Consider the following 14,046-nt stretch of genomic DNA (forward strand, 5'->3'; position numbering starts at 1 on the left):
TTTTTTGTGCATTTTTGCTGCGGTTTTCTTGCGGATTTGCTGCGTTTTTAACCCCTGCGGTTTTCTGTAATGGAATGGGTAAAAAAACGCTGCAAATTCACAAAAAAGAAGTGACATGTTACTTCTTTTAAACCGCAGCGTTTCCGCAGCGGATTTTCCGCAAAGTGTGCACAGCATTTTTTTTTTCTCATTGAATAACATTGTACTGTAAATCAGTTGCGGATCTGCAGCGTTTCTGCACCTCAAAAAACCCTGCGGATCCGCAGAGAATCCGCAACGTGTGCACATAGCCTGAGAGAAAACATGACGAGTAATTGGAACATGAGTACAATTTACAAATCTCATGATTTACATAGTCTGTGGCACATCTCAAATTACAAAATGACGCATGACAAAATAGGAATACACTGGCCTAGGCACAGAAACTTTCAGCATCCTCTACCATTCCTCTTTTATAGAAAAATCCTAAATTAGAAAAAAAAATGTGAAGTTAATATCAATGTTTTCATTTTAAAAACTATTCTTGGATTGCAGTTTCCATCAGCACCTCCTATACCATATAAAGGCACACATCACTGTGGCTGTGATCCAAGGAACAAAATTCCAGAGTATTAAGAGCCTAGAGACAAAGGTGTATAAATATTGGTGAACATTTAGCGTGTGCTCACAGTTTCCAGGTCTGGCTCTACCCAGGAGGTAGGGGCTGAACAGAAGTCTGATGGTATAGGGCCTGGACAAACACTGCTCCATTCACCTCTCTGATAACACAGGTGGTTTACCATGAGGTAATCAGACAGCAGGGTGCGGGGAGCAGTGGATGAGGGGGCTTTTCCAATGAGGTTATAATCTTAGATCAATTCAACCTGAGCCTACTAAAAGGGCACAAAGGTTACAATAGCTCTGCTTGTATGTGAGTTAATTACTGCACACATTTCAAGTTTTTATACTGATTTTTTGCATATATATATATATATATATACAGTTGAGATATATATATATATATATATATATATATATATATATATATATATATATATATATATATATATATATACAGTGGGGCAAAAAAGTATTTAGTCAGTCAGCAATAGTGCAAGTTCCACCACTTAAAAAGATGAGAGGCATCTGTAATTTACATCATAGGTAGACCTCAACTATGGGAGACAAACTGAGAAAAAAAAATCCAGAAAATCACATTGTCTGTTTTTTTAACATTTTATTTGCATATTATGGTGGAAAATAAGTATTTGGTCAGAAACAAAATTTCATCTCAATACTTTGTAATATATCCTTTGTTGGCAATGACAGAGGTCAAACGTTTTCTGTAAGTCTTCACAAGGTTGCCACACACTGTTGTTGGTATGTTGGCCCATTCCTCCATGCAGATCTCCTCTAGAGCAGTGATGTTTTTGGCTTTTCGCTTGGCAACACGGACTTTCAACTCCCTCCAAAGGTTTTCTATAGGGTTGAGATCTGGAGACTGGCTAGGCCACTCCAGGACCTTGAAATGCTTCTTACGAAGCCACTCCTTCGTTGCCCTGGCGGTGTGCTTTGGATCATTGTCATGTTGAAAAACCCAGCCACGTTTCATCTTCAATGCCCTTGCTGATGGAACGAGGTTTGCACTCAAAATCTCACGATACATGGCCCCATTCATTCTTTCATGTACCCGGATCAGTCGTCCTGGCCCCTTTGCAGAGAAACAGCCCCAAAGCATGATGTTTCCACCACCATGCTTTACAGTAGGTATGGTGTTTGATGGATGCAACTCAGTATTCTTTTTCCTCCAAACATGACAAGTTGTTTTTCTACCACACAGTTCCAGTTTGGTTTCATCAGACCATAGGCCATTCTCCCAAAACTCCTCTGGATCATCCAAATGCTCTCTAGCAAACTTCAGACGGGCCCGGACATGTACTGGCTTAAGCAGTGGGACACGTCTGGCACTGCAGGATCTGAGTCCATGGTGGCGTAGTGTGTTACTTATGGTAGGCCTTGTTACATTGGTCCCAGCTCTCTGCAGTTCATTCACTAGGTCCCCCCGCGTGGTTCTGGGATTTTTGCTCACTGTTCTTGTGATCATTCTGACCCCACGGGGTGGGATTTTGCGTGGAGCCCCAGATCGAGGGAGATTATCAGTGGTCTTGTATGTCTTCCATTTTCTAATTATTGCTCCCACTGTTGATTTCTTCACTCCAAGCTGGTTGGCTATTGCAGATTCAGTCTTCCCAGCCTGGTGCAGGGCTACAATTTTGTTTCTGGTGTCCTTTGACAGCTCTTTGGTCTTCACCATAGTGGAGTTTGGAGTCAGACTGTTTGAGGGTGTGCACAGGTGTCTTTTTATACTGATAACAAGTTTAAACAGGTGCCATTACTACAGGTAATGAGTGGAGGAAAGAGGAGACTCTTAAAGAAGAAGTTACAGGTCTGTGAGAGCCAGAAATCTTGATTGTTTGTTTCTGACCAAATACTTATTTTCCACCATAATATGCAAAAAAAAAATGATAAAAAAACAGACAATGTGATTTTCTGGATTTTTTTTTCTCAGTTTGTCTCCCATAGTTGAGGTCTACCTATGATGTAAATTACAGATGCCTCTCATCTTTTTAAGTGGTGGAACTTGCACTATTGCTGACTGACTAAATACTTTTTTGCCCCACTGTATATATATACATATACTGTATATATTCACATAATGATGAGTGATAGACTGACTAAAGCTCAACAGAAAGTGAAGTTTGCTTTGCTTTGCACCGTGTATTACTGAAAACACACTTTCAGTCACTGTAAATTACGCTTGGCTTCCATCTGCGTTGTTAGGTTGGGCAAGTTTTGTAACTTGTGCACTTTTAACTAGAATAAAGAATACAGTGGCCCTTGCTTGCAGAGAGGTTGATAATTATTCATGAGGCAAAAAACTTAATTGTTTCATCATTCTGAAAATAAGCAAAAGTTTGCCTTTATCATCAGTGAATAAAGAACATGATAACCTTATAAAGTAGTTGTCTGTCTCAGATGTGGAACTGAATCATTCCAAATACAAACCAAAGAACTGACACTTACTACATAGTTACAGGAACAGAACCAACCTTACTACATGATACAGCAGCAGGAAAAAAAACTTATTATATAGATACAAAGAAATAAACTTACCAGATTGATACAGAAACATAATAAAAATTACTACATAGATATGAGAGCAGAAACAAAGTTTCTATAAAGTTTCCACGATAGCAGGATCAAGCTTACTACATAGATACAGGAGCAGAACCAAGCCTACTTCATAAATAAGGGAAAAGAGCTGAGCTTACTACAAACAAATGGGAACAGAAACCAGCTTACCACATAGATATGAAGACATAACCAATCTTACTGAATCACTGCATAGATGCAGAAGCAAGTTGAAGATGAAATGATCTATAAAAGGCTGAAAGTTATAAATGATATAATTCCTTTTTATCTTAGGCAAAAAAAAAATATACAGTACAGACCAAAAGTTTGGACACACCTTCTCATTTAAAGATTTTTCTGTATTTTAATGACTACAAAAATTGTAAATTCACACTGAAGGCATCAAAACTATGAATTAACACATATGGAATAATATACTTAACAAAAAAGTGTGAAACAACTGAAATTATGTCTTATATTCTAGATTCTTCAAAGGAGCCACCTTTTGCTTTGATGACTGCTTTGCACACTCTTGACATTCTCTTGATGAACTTCAAGAGGTAGTCACCGGGAATGGTTTTCCAACAACCTTTTACCCCCAAGGGTGGTTTGCACGTTAATGACCAGGCCAATTTTTACAATTCTGACCACTGTCCCTTTATGAGGTTATAACTCTGGAACGCTTCATCGGATCCCAGTGATTCTGACACTGTTTTCTCGTGACATATTGTACTTCATGATAGTGGTAAAATTTCTTTGATATTACCTGTGTTTATTTGTGAAAAAAATGGAAATTTGGCGAAAATTTTGAAAATTTTGCAATTTTCCAACTTTGAATTTTTATGCAATTTAATCACAGAGATATGTCACAAAAAATACTTCATAAGTAACATTTACCACATGTTTACTTTACATCAGCACAATTTTGGAACCAAAATTTTTTTTTTGTTAGGGAGTTATAAGGGTTAAAATTTGACCAGCAATTTCTCATTTTTACAACACCATTTTTTTTTAGGGACCACATCTCATTTGAAGTCATTTTGAGGGGTCTATATGATAGAAAATACCCAAGTGTGACACCATTCTAAAAACTGCACTCCTCAAGGTGCTCAAAACCACATTCAAGAAGTTTATTAACCCTTCAGGTGTTTCACAGGAATTTTTGAAATGTTTAAATAAAAATGAACATTTAACTTTTTTTCACAAAAAATTTACTTCAGCTCCAATTTGTTTTATTTTACCAAGGGTAACAGGAGAAAATGGACCCCAAAAGTTGTTGTACAATGTGGGGGAAAACCACTGTTAGGGCGCATGGGAGAGCTCGGAAGGGAAGGAGCGCCGTTTGACTTTTCAATGCAAAATTGACAGGAATTGAGATGGGACGCCATGTTGCGTTTGGAGAGCCACTGATGTGCCTAAACATTGAAACCCCCTACAGGTGACACCATTTTGGAAAGTAGACCCCCTAAGGAACTTATCTAGATGTGTGGTGAGCACTTTGACCCACCAAGGGCTTCACAGAAGTTTATAATGCAGAGCCATAAAAATAAAACAAAAATTTTTCCCACAAAAATTATTTTTTAGCCCCCAGTTTTGTATTTTTCCAAGGGTATCAGGAGAAATTGGACCCTAAATATTATTGTCCAATTTGTCCTGAGTACGCTGATACCTGATATGTGGGGGGAACCACCGTTTGAGCACATGGCAGAGAAGTGAAGTGAAGGAGCATCATTTGGAATGCAGACTTAGATGGATTGGTCTGCAGGCATCACATGTGGGGGTAAACCACTGTTAGGGCGCATGGGAGAGCTCGGAAGGGACGGAGCGCCATTTGACTTTTCAATGCAAAATTGACAGGAATTGAGATGGGACGCCATGTTGCGTTTGCAGAGCCCCTAATGTACCTGTTGTGAATTCAGCTTTTGGACTCCCTCCGGTGGTTGTAGAGGGTAATGCAGTTGTGCCTGGACTGCAGGAGTGGACAGGTGTATCTACTAATTGCAAAACTGACTGGGGTATATAGCTTTGCAGGATCCTTTAGTCAGTGCCAGTTGTCCATTGTTCTTGAAGGATTCACTTCCCTGCTGGTCTCTCCAGTTTGCTGTGTTTTTCTACAAAGATAAGTTCTGGCTTTGTTTTTGCTGTCCACCTGCTGTGGACCTTATAGTTCTGTCCATTTTCATGTTTTTGTCTTGTCCAGCTTAGTCTGTAAAGGATTTTTTGCAGCCTAGCTATTTCTCTGGAGATGCAGATATACCCCCCATGTCTTTAGTCAGATGTGGTGATCCGTATTTTCTGCGGTGGATATTTTCTAGTGTTTTTATATTGACTGCATAGTACTCTGTTCTGTTCCTTCTTTTTAGCTAGTATGGCCTCCAATGCTAAAATCTGATTTCATATCTGCGTATGTCATTTCCCTCTCCTCTCACAGTCAATATTTGTGTGGGGCTTTCTATCCTTTGGGGATTTTCTCTGAGGCAAGATAGGTTTCCTGTTTCTGTCTTTAGGGGTAGTTAGATCTTAAGCTGTGCTGAGGGGTCTAGGGAGTGTTAGGTACCCCCCACGGCTACTTCTAGTTGCGCTGCTAGGTTCAGGGTTTGCGGTCAGTACAGGGACCACCTTCTCCAGAGTCCGTCTCATGCTGCTCCTAGGCCACCAGATCATAACAGTACAACTGGCCAACAATGAGTTAATTGCATCTCAGAAGAAGGGTGGGAAGCTTTTGAGCCATTTTTTTTCCTTAGCCTGTTTGGTATTTTCCTCCCTCTTTACCTCTGGGTGGCTACGGAGACTAGTATTAACATGAATGTTCAGGAGTTAGTTTCTCGGGTGGATCAGCTTGCTGCTAGGGTACAGGGTATTTCAGATTTCATTGTTCAGACTCCTGCCTTAGAACCTAAGATTCCCACTCCTGATTTATTCTTTGGTGACAGATCCAAATTTTTGAGTTTCAAAAATAACTGTAAACTGTTTTTTGCATTAAGACCCCGGTCTTCTGGTGATCCTATTCAGCAGGTTAAAATCATCATATATCTGCTGCGTGGTGACCCACAGGATTGGGCATTTTCCCTGGAATCTGGCAATCCTGCTTTGCTTAATGTTGATTTGTGCTTTCAGGCATTGGGGTTGTTGTATGATGAGCCTAATTCTGTGGATCAGGCTGAGAAAATCTTGTTAGCCCTGTGTCAAGGTCAAGAAGCGGCAGAATTGTATTGCCAGAAATTTAGAAAATGGTCTGTATTGACTAAATGGAAAGAGGATGCCTTGGCGGCAATTTTCAGAAAGGGTCTTTCTGAATCCGTTAAAGATGTTATGGTGGGGTTCCCCACGCCTGCTGGTCTGAGTGATTCTATGTCTCTGGCCATTCAGATTGATCGGCGCTTGCGCGAGCGCAGAGTTGTGCACACGGTGGCGTTGTCCTCTGAGCGGAGCCCTGAGCCTATGCAGTGTGATACGATTTTGTCTAGATCTGAACGTCAAACATTCAGGCGTCAGAATAGGTTGTGTTTTTACTGCGGCGATTCTGCTTATGTTATTTCTGATTGCCCTAAGCGTACTGAGAGAATCGCTAGTTCTATTGCCATCAGTACTATACAACATAAATTTCTGTCATTTGTGACCTTGATCTGCTCATTATCATCATTTTCTGTCATGGCATTTGTGGATTCAGGCGCCGCTCTGAACTTAATGGACTTAGAATTTGCCAGACGTTGTGGTTTTCCCTTGCAGCCTTTGCAGAACCCTATTCCTTTGAGGGGCATTGATGCTACACCGTTGGCTAAAAATAAACCTCAGTTTTGGACACATCTGACCATGCGCATGGCACCAGCCCATCAGGAAGATTGTCGTTTTCTGGTGTTGCATAATTTGCATGATGATATTGTGCTGGGTTTTCCATGGTTGCAGCTGCATAATCCGGTGTTAGGAAACAGGAACACATGGGCTACTTGCAAAAATAGTTCTCTTGTGTCTACAAGACTAGGGAGTTACCCACCACTCCTTGTGGGCTATCTGCACAAAGGCTGTTCCACTCTGCGTGTCCACATGGACATTTCCTCTCTGAACCCTGTTCACACAGGTAATATACAGATGATCAGGTTTTAAAATACATCAGATAGGGATTGCATACATCAGTTAGGACTGCTCTATATGGGTATACCTTGACGTTTGGTGGAGCAGCTTAGTATACATTTTTTGCAAAAACGTATCAACCAAATACCCTGTTTTTTACATCTTTTTACTAGCACTTGTGGATTACTGTGATTTTTTTAAACTGAGTATTTTTGGTTTTACTATGCTCTTTTGTGTCTTCAATAATCCGGTGTTAGATTGGAAATTCATGTCTGTGACTAGTTGGGGTTGTCAGGGGGTTCATGATCAGGTTCCTTTGATGTCAATTTCCTCTTCCCCCTCTTCTGAAGTTCCTGAGTTTTTGTCTGACTTCCAGGATGTATTCGATGAGCCCAAATCCAGTTCCCTTCCACCGCATAGGGACTGTGATTGTGCTATTGACTTGAATCCAGGTTGTAAGTTCCCTAAGGGCCAACTTTTCAACCTGTCTGTGCCTGAACATACCGCCATGCGGAGCTATATTAAGGAGTCTTTGGAGAAGGGGCATATTCGCTCATCTTCTTCACCGTTGGGAGCGGGGTTCTTTTTTGTTGCCAAGAAGGATGGCTCCTTGAGACCCTGTATTGATTATCGCCTCTTGAATAAGATCATGGTTAAATTTCAATACCCCTTGCCTTTGTTTACTGATTTGTTTGCTAGGATTAAGGGGTCTAGCTGGTTTACTAAGATTGAACTTCGAGGGGCATATAATCTTATTCGTATCAAGCAGGGTGACGAATGGAAAACTGCATTTAATATGCCCAAAGGCCATTTTGAATACCCTGTGATGCCATTCGGACTCTCTTATGCCCCATCTGTGTTCCAATCCTTCATGCATGATATCTTTCTGAGTTATCTTGATAAATTCATGGTTGTATATTTGGATGATATTTTGATTTTTTCCAATGATTGGGAGTCTCATATGAAACAGGTCAGGATGGTATTTCAGATCCTCTGTAATAATTAGTGTTGAGCATTCCGATACCGCAAGTATCGGGTATCGGCCGATATTTGCGGTATCGGAATTCCGATACCGAATTCCGATACTTCCCGCGTATCGGATACCGGAATCGGAAGTTCCCAGAATTCAAATTGAACGCAGCAGCCAATGAGGAATGAATGAAAGTGTGGGCACATCCTGTTTAGCATGGTGGGCATGTAAGTACTGGCAAGGCTGGGATTGGCTGCTGAAATGATGTCACTCTGCACTATAAAAAAGCGCTGCCGCCATTTTGCGCTCACTCTGCTGTGATTTCAGTTAGGGACAGGACGCTGTGTTCTAACTGAGGGCCAGTTGAGCTTGCTAATTGCTTTATTTTCCTTTCCAAAGGCTAATTTAGCAAAACGCTGTGTGTTCTTCACTGTTCACCTTGCTCTTGCCTTGCAGCCCTGTTTTAACAGCGTTCTGCAAGGTCTCTGTGTGTGTGTGTGTGTGCAGCTCACTCTGTAGTCTGTGTGCAGCCATATACCCGGTTGTATTCAGCTCAGGGGGGGTTCACACTGCCTCACACAGTTGTTCTTTTTTGCTCTTAGTGCAGCCTGCTGCACATTTTTTCTCAAATTTCCTATTAGTGTTTTTCCACCAGTCTCCAGCTCTATTGTGGAAAAACACTACATAGGATAACCTAGAGGGGGGTTTTAGGGCCTTGCAGCGCCGTTTACGGCTGTCTGCACGGTCTCCGTGTGAGCCCAGCTCGCCCTGCAGTCTGTGTGCAGCCATAGCCGGTTGGATTCAGCTCAGGGTTCGTTACTGGCTCATACCTTGAGAAAAATTTTCCTTTTTTTCAAATAGTGCAGCCTGTTTAAAATTTGAAAAAAAAAATTCCTATTAGTGTCTTTCCACTCGTATCCAGCTAAATAGTGGAAAAACACTATATAGGATAACCTAGAGGAGGGTTTTTTGGCCTTGCAGCGCCGTTTACGGCTGTCTGCACGGTCTCCGTGTGAGCCCAGCTCGCCCTGTAGTCTGTGTGCAGCCATAGCCGCTTGGATTCAGCTCAGGGTTCGTTACTGGCTCATACCTTGAGAAAAATTTTCCTTTTTTTGAAATAGTGCAGCCTGTTTAAAATTTGAAAAAAAAAAAATCCTATAAGTGTCTTTCCACTCGTATCCAGCTAAATAGTGGAAAAACACTATATAGGATAACCTAGAGGAGGGTTTTTTGGCCTTGCAGCGCCGTTTACGGCTGTCTGCACGGTCTCCGTGTGAGCCCAGCTCGCCCTGTAGTCTGTGTGCAGCCATAGCCGGTTGGATTCAGCTCAGGGTTCGTTACTGGCTCATACCTTGAGAAAAATTTTCCTTTTTTTGAAATAGTGCAGCCTGTTTAAAATTTGAAAAAAAAAAAATTCCTATTAGTGTCTTTCCACCAGTCTCCAGCTCAATTGTGGAAAAACACTACATAGGATAACCTAGAGGGTTTTTTTTGGGCCTTGCAGCGCCGTTTACGGCTGTCTGCACGGTCTCTGTGTGAGCGCAGCTCGCCCTGTAGTCTGTGTGCAGCCATAGCCGGTTGGATTCAGCTCAGGGTGCGTTACTGCCTCATACCTTGAAAAACAATTTCCTTTTTTTCAAATAGTGCAGCCAGTTTAAAATTTGAAAAAAAAAAATCCTATTAGTGTCTTTCCACTTGTATCCAGCTAAATAGTGGAAAAACACTATATAGGATAACCTAGAGGAGGGTTTTTTGGCCTTGCAGCGCCGTTTACGGCTGTCTGCACGGTATCCGTGTGATTTAAACTAGCTCTGTAGCCCGATCTGCACCAAAAAAAAAGTTAAGTTCACCAAACACAACTTAACACTTGTGTAGGCCACATTTGAAAAATAATAAAGTTTAGTCCACAATTTACAACATTAGTGTTTCTTACACCTGTTAGGAGGAGCATTACAGGAATAAGCACACTAAGGCCTTAGTACTTTTCTGCTTATCTTTATCTGTCAACCAAGATGAAGAGGGCAGGGAGTAAGGCACGTGGGCGTGGGCGCGGAGCAGGGAGAGGAGCAGGGAGAGGACGTGGTGATTCTGTGCCTGCTGCGGGCGCCGGTGACTCGTCGTCACTCAGTTTCAGCAGGGAACAGTCCTTCATGCGCAGCTTTGTCGGAGAGCGCCGTGCACCGCTGCTGCGTGAAGACCAAATTGAAGCCGTTGTCGGGTGGATGGCAGCTAACGCCTCGGCATCGACTTCAGTTAGTGCCACATCCTCTCAGGCACAGAGCACTGGAGAGCAGCCATCTGTCTCTTCACCACCTGCCAAATTGGCCAGGCAGTCAGAGAGCCCAGGACAGGAGCCGTCTCTACTTCTGTTCTCTGAATCTCTTGGCTTGGAAACAGGGGGCCAGCCAAGCAGCATTGGAGAAATGGAAGAAGAGGCAGTGTGCAGTGATGCCCAACACCTTTTTCTCTCTGACTCTGAAGAGGCAGGTGGGCCAGTGCCTCCGGTGACCACAGCGCAGTACGCATCTGATGATGAAACTCAGGTGCCGCTTTCTCGTGCGTACTGTGCTGCTGAGACTACCCAGGAGGAGCAGTTGGTGGCAGAGGGTAGTGGAGATAATGAGGTCCTTGACCCATCGTGGCGTGAGGAACAGGAAGGTGGTGGGAGCAGCTCAGAGGAAGAGCTTCCTCTTACGGGCCAAAGAGGGAGAGGGAGGGGGAAGACTGCGGAGCCTGTAGCCTCCACTTTGGCACCCGTTAGGAGCCTGTCTCTTTCCAAAGCCAAAAAGGGCGCTCCCAAGACTTGCAGTGCCTGGTCCTTTTTTGACACAGTTGCAGATGACATTTGTTTTGTCAAATGCAAGCTGTGTCATCATAAAGTAAAAAGAGGGAAAAATGTCAGCAACCTCAATACCACAAATATGTGGAAACATGTGCGGACCAGGCACGCGGTGGAGTTACAGAAACACACTGAAGATGTAGGCCAACCAACAGCGGCAGCTACCACCTCTTCAGCTCGTGTTGCCTCTTCCTCCAGCTCACGCACAGCTGGTTTGGCTTCCTCCCAGAGACCTTGTGTAATTCCACCCACAGCACCACCTTCCCAGTCATCCTCACACTCCCAGTCTACTCTACAGCCATCGGTAGTACAGGCATGGGAGAAAAGGCGGGCATTCTCGGCCAACCACCCCCGAGCACAGGCTCTGAATGCAGGCATTGCCAAACTGTTGTCCCTGGAAATGCTCTCGTTCAGGCTGGTGGAGACTGACAGCTTCCGTGACTTGATGGCATTGGCAGTCCCACAGTACAAGGTGCCCAGCCGCTTTTACTTCAGCAGGCAGGCTGTCCCTGCCCTGCACAGGCATGTTGAGGCAAACATAAAACATGCGCTACTGAACGCCGTCAGTAGCAAGGTCCACCTCACCACCGATGCGTGGACCAGTCAGCATGGACAGGGGCGATATGTTTCCCTCACTGCCCATTGGGTTAATGTTGTTGAGCCAGGTACAGATCGTGCGAGTGGCGCAGGACGTGTCCTGCCCACTCCAAGGATTGCAGGAATCCAGTCTGTACGCATCGACTCCTCCTCTTACACCAGTTCCTCGGATTCCTCTCTGCAGGATCCGTCACAGTCCACCCCCACATGGACCCGTGAACGTTTACCTATGACCGACATGAGCACAGCCGTGGCCAAACGTCAGCAGGCCGTCTTGAAACTAGTTTCATTGGGGCATCGAAGCCACACAGCGCAGGAGCTCTGGAATGCCATCAAGCAGGAGAGCGATGTGTGGTTACTGCCAGCGAATCTCCAGCCAGGCATGGTAGTGTGTGACAATGGCCGAAATCTGGTGGCAGCTTTGGCCCTTGGCAACCTCACTCACATCCCATGTCTGGCACATGTGCTCAATTTGGTTGTGCAGAGTTTTCTGAGGGACTATCCGGATCTTGATGCCCTGCTGCACAAGGTCCGCCTAGAGTGTGCTCACTTGCGGCGTTCCAGCTTGGCCAGATCCCGCATTGCTGCTCTGCAGCGCAGATTCCGCCTTCCGGAACACCGCATCATATGTGACCTACCTACCCAGTGGAATTCCACGTTACATATGTTGGAGCGGTTGTGTGAGCAGCAGCAAGCAGTTATGGAGTACCAGCTGCATCAGGCGCAAAGAAGTCGCAGTCAGCGCCGATCAGACTTCACAACCACAGAGTGGGCCACTCTGAAGGACGTCTGCCAGGTTTTGCGTCCTTTTGATTATTCCACGCGGATGGCAAGTGCAGATGATGCACTAGTCAGCATGACTGTCCCCCTTATCTGCCTGCTTCAGCAAACTTTGCAAGGGTTAAGGGATGATGTGGTGGAAGAGGTGGAGGATGAGGAGTCACCTTTTCCATCAGCTTCTGGAGAGTCAGCGCCACGTGGTTCCTCACAAAGGGGTACGCAGGGGCCAATTTGTGAGGAGGATGAGGAGGAGTCAATGGACGAGGAAGAGCTCCGTCCAGAGGAGGGAGCACACAATTGTCCAGTGGTCAGTGTGTACAGCGAGGGTGGGGTGATGACGAGCGGGCAGAGATCATGTCTCAAGCAGGGGACAGCGTTTCTGGGCCGGTTGGCACTCTGCAGCACATGGTGGATTTTATGCTGCAGTGCCTGAGAAATGACCGCCGCATCGACCACATTCTCAACATGCCTGATTATTGGGTGTTCACCCTCCTCGATCCTCGCTACCGGGACAACGTCCAAAACCTCATCCCTGCGTTGACCCGGGAGCGTAAATTGCGGGAGTACCACAACACACTGGTGAATTCCATCATCTTCTCCTGTCCAACTGAGAGGAGTGCTGCTAGTGCTTTACAAAGCAGCTCAGTGCGTCGAGGCAGTGGGGGAGGCTCTGCCCAAAGAGGGAGCAGAAGCAGTGCCTCTGCCCAAGGCAAGCCGAGTATGGCACAACTCTGGCACACTTTTGTGTGCCCGCCCCAAATGTCTACACCATCACCGGCGGCTCCAGTCAGCAGGAGGCAACGGTTCCGTCAGATGGTGACAGACTACATGGCTTGCCCTCTTACTGTACTCCCCGACGGCTCTTCCCCGTTCAAGTTTTGGGTCTCTAAGCTGGATACATGGCCAGAGCTAAGTCAGTATGCATTGGAGGTGCTGGCTTGCCCTGCGGCTAGTGTCTTATCGGAACGTGTCTTTAGTGCCGCAGGTGGTGTACTAACAGACCGTCGCATGCGACTATCCTCCGATAACGTTGACCGGCTTACTTTCCTGAAAATGAACCAGGCATGGATCTCGCAGGAATTTGCCACTCCTCTGCCTGATTAATTAATTGGGTGTCATCCAGGTCTTCTGCTGTGTTCATCTTTCTACCACCTGAAATGCTATTCCTGGGCTCCAACACCGCCAGTTGCGGCTCAGAAGTGCAGGCTGCACAGTCAAAACATACGACCCAGTGTTATTGGGTTTCAGTAACGTCAGCTGATCCCCAGCTGTGTAGCCGGCAATGTGTCCTGCGACCGCTACGCTGGCACAACAACCTGAATGTAAGGGAACCTGCCCCCCCCCCCCCGTCGTTTGTTACTGAAAGAGCCATCTTGTGCAGCAGTAATGCTGCACAAGGAAAAGGTAGCTATTTTTTTTGGGCTCCTTGCACACGCAGAACTTAACACTTATAAAATGTGTTCACTGATACCGTTATACCGTCCCAGAGCTGGGACTTTCCTTCGTAATGTGACGCAGCACAGCCGTCATTCCTACCCCCTTGGTGCCATGCGCTGCCTCCTCAGCGTTGTTTTAAGCTGTCACGGAGCCTGCGCTGTTCTGTTATCCCTTGGCCATG

The sequence above is a fragment of the Ranitomeya imitator genome, chromosome 3 (genome assembly GCF_032444005.1).
Source record: "Ranitomeya imitator isolate aRanImi1 chromosome 3, aRanImi1.pri, whole genome shotgun sequence".
Taxonomy (NCBI): domain Eukaryota; kingdom Metazoa; phylum Chordata; class Amphibia; order Anura; family Dendrobatidae; genus Ranitomeya; species Ranitomeya imitator.